Genomic DNA, 4,071 nt, shown 5'->3' with positions numbered 1-4,071 from the left:
TGGAAATCGTTAGGTTTGCCCAAAATTGCCTTTAATAATGCTTTTCGGATGGTGAATATCTTATTGAAGTGATTCGAATAAGATGCACCCCAAATTTTTATACCATACTGGAGATGAGATTGATTGTAGGCAAAATAAACCGATTTTGAAACGGCTATGTTACCCAACCTGCTGATATTATAAAATTTGTTTATCCAGCTCCATAATAATGAGTTATATTGTCATTATTTTATTGAGAGTGTATAAGTCAGCATATATTGTAAGTTACATATCTTAGAGATCTAATTTTCTTCCTGTCCTTCTTTTGTTTTCTCTTTTTTTCTTATTGTAACGCCCAAGTAAAAATTATGCTTGACCTTTTTTATAACTCCGAAATCTGTCTGTATGTCTTGCCTCATGCCTCCAATATCCAAATAATTTTTTTCTCTTTTTTTATTGATTCGTTCAAGCATAGAGAAACAATAGCATAAGTAGATATCCCATGGTATAGGGCGTTTATGTCGCAACTTTTACTGTTATCTCAAGCTGATAGTCCACGTAGTTCTTTCCTGTGAAGCTTCATGACACTGGTAGTCTCTCATATTGTGCCGTTCATACACTCTTACCCGGTGAAAACAGTAAAAATCGACAATAATCGACAGTAATCTGCTTGAGATAATAGTAAAAGTTTCGACATAAACGCCCAAAACCATGGGATATCTACTCACGCTATTGTTTCTCAATGGTTCAATTCATCATAAAGAATAATAGGGAGAGAAAAGATAAGGTAACCTTGTGCTATTCCTCTCTCAAATTAAGATAAGGTTACACATAGTCCGAAATAGGTTGAGGGGCGATTTCTAAGATTTCTGAGAAGTCTTGTAGTAACTACAACTAACTAACAACTGTTGTTCATTTCACAAAATTTTCAGATCTTAATAATTTCCACAGAGTAGATTTTTAAATTTAGATGCTTCAAAACCAAACATAGAAGAAAAATGTCACATAATTATCACTGAAATAGGAAATATTCACATATGAATTTCACACTATCAAATCTAAAATAGGAAATATTCACATATTAAAGTAATAATTTGAAGCACAAAAAAATAAATTTAATTCATGTTCACTTCAAGCCCCCAGTCCTGAAAGTCTGCCCCTGTTCCTGAAAGTCCTTTAAAAGCTTGTTTATCATAATTATCATATCCTGCTGGTCTTCTGCTAATACCACTTGATTAATAATAATAATTTGCTTTTGAAATAATTTGATCATATCCGAAAACCATGAATCCAAATCTGACTACGGAACGCAGGCTGTGTTTATACCTTCTTCAATAACATGAATGAGAAATTATCTTCATTCATATTCTTCAATCAGTACCTTTCCATTCAAATACTACTAGAACTGGTTTCCACGAGAAACTAAGTAAGGAATAGCACGTAGCACGTATTCACTTATTCACTATATCACTAATCCACTAAACGTGGTGAAAATACTTCTTCCAATCCTCAATGCTATAAGTCTACATTCTAGTAGTTCTGTGAACAGTAGACCTCACGCAGTTTTCTCATCCACAAATATCTGATGTCACCTGTTCTAGTTGATTCAGTTGAATCACAATTCACATTTGAATCATAATTTACTCTTAAAAACTGTTATTTATTTTCTCCAATATAAAAAACTCACTTGTGTTAATTAACTCAGTTCACGTTTGAATTTGTATCCCATATGATAATCTATCCAGTTCCGTGATAATCTATCATCCTGTTAAAATATTTCTCAACTATTTTAAAATTATTTTTTTTCAATCAAGAATATTATAATTTCTTCAGCATTATTTAGTTCATTTAATCATTTTTCATTTTATTTTCAATCACCTATTAAATTTGTTTTTCAAATGTGAGAATATTCAGTATGAATATACTGATGGGCACGCATCATAAAAAATTTTGAAACCCTACCTTATAGAAATAGATACGGCCAGACATCTGTGTAATGCATGCAATGAATAATTCACTTGTCTGATTGATCATGAATAATTCTATAGTCTGATTGATCCTATCTTCAAAATAGATTATATTATATAGTGATATTAGAGTATGGAGGAATTACTTCTCTTTTCATATTATCCTTAAAATGCAAAATTTCAAAAAACCTTGTGTATACATCGACGCGCAGTTGAATGAGGAATATTCCTGCCAAATCTCATCGAATTCTATCAACGCGTTTGGCCGTAATCGAGTTACATAGACACAGACAAAACAAAATCCGAGTTAAAACATAGACCTCACTACGTTCGGTCAACTAAATTTATATAATTAATAGTCTGTATCCAGCAATGTATTAATCTACCATATTATTTACATGATTAGTCAATATATCTATTAACATAGTACATCTATAATAGTCTACAAGTCTATATAACTGTCAATCAAAAGTCAAGTTTGAAATCTGGTCAGGTTGTAATATTGAATGGATAATAATTTCACGAAGCCAGGAACCTGACAGAGACAGAGAGAGAGAGAGACTTTCAACGACAGATCAGTCAGTGGTGGGAGGGAAGTGAGAGACATAGTGAGAAAGAGAGGGAGTGAGTGAGAGAGAGGAGCATTAAGGGCGGTGAGGGGACCGGATGCTGTTAATGCAGCCGCTGTTGCTTTGCTGTATCAATTAGCCAAGTGAAATCATTTCGGAGTCAAGAAAGTCGATTTACTAGATTTAATTCTCGTCATTTCAGCACGTAGGACGGAAGATCTGATATCTCATCAGCAAGAGAGAGATCTCTATCAAGAGATACGGAAGGCCATATCAAAGGAACAATAATACTGTATTTTTGAATCCTATCTGTTTCCTCAATTTCTCTGAGAGTAGAATACTGACAAAATATAATGTTTTTCTCACATTTAAGCTGCGTTTACACCAAAGTTAATAACTAAATGTTAATAACTTAATCATTATAGATTCTATTAGATTGAACGGAACTTGACAAACACATATGCTCATCATGTATATGATAAGTTATGTTAAATCTAATAGAATCTATAAAGGTGCGTACAGATTTACACACCGCGAACATAAGCTTTTAATCAGCTGATGCCAAGCTTATATATCTGTATCTTACCGTTTATGTAAAATATACAGATATAGTCAGCTGATTAAAAGTGAATTGCTCATGTTCGCGGCGCGTATATCTGTACGCACCTTAAGGCTTAAGTTATTAACATTTTGTGAATAACTTTGGTGTAAACGCAGCTTTAGGATTAAGTTATTAACATTTTTTGAATAACTTTGGTGTAAACGCAGCTTTAGGATTAAGTGAAATATAAAGTCATGCATAAACGTGAAATAAAGCTTTCTATTGTGATGTCCACGTTATAATAACAGTGAAGAAAGATAGGAGGACAGCATTGTCGATTCTCTGCCTAGCCAGATTATATTTATACATTGTTAAAAAACGGTCTGGTAGCGTTGCCGAGGTAGAAAAGAATAGCGCCATCTGCTTTGTCGAATGATAGACAAGGATAGCAACACCAATGTTAATCAAATACTGACATTATAACGTGGACCTCACTATAGCTGTATAGTGGACGCTGCTATGTTGAACTGCTGTACCAATAGTTCTAAGTTTTAATGCTGAGGAAGGTGCTTAAATGTGCCCTAGGCTTGTGCGAAAGGATGTCTATGATGAATAATAATAATATAATAATAATAATATAATAATATAATAATATATAATAATAATAATAATAATAATAATAAGAAGAAGAAGAAGAAGAAGAAGAAGAAGAAGATGATGATGATGATGATGATGATGATGATGATTATGATGATGATGAAGATAAAGAAGAAGAAGATGAAGATGATGATGAATATGATGATGATGATGATGATGATGAACATGATGAACACATGATGATCATGATGAAGATGAAGTCATGATGATACATGGAACAACAGTTGAGGTGATTTCCGAACCAATAGGAAGTGATTTAAAACTCAGAACTCTCTGCGAGTGAAAGTGAGTCAGACTACAATAGACTGATTCAAAAAGTTGTCAATCTTTAATCACTATTTACGAGTATTTTATCGAT

Source organism: Nilaparvata lugens, chromosome 7 (assembly GCF_014356525.2).
Source record: "Nilaparvata lugens isolate BPH chromosome 7, ASM1435652v1, whole genome shotgun sequence".
NCBI lineage: Eukaryota > Metazoa > Arthropoda > Insecta > Hemiptera > Delphacidae > Nilaparvata > Nilaparvata lugens.
This window is presented reverse-complemented; position numbering follows the sequence as displayed.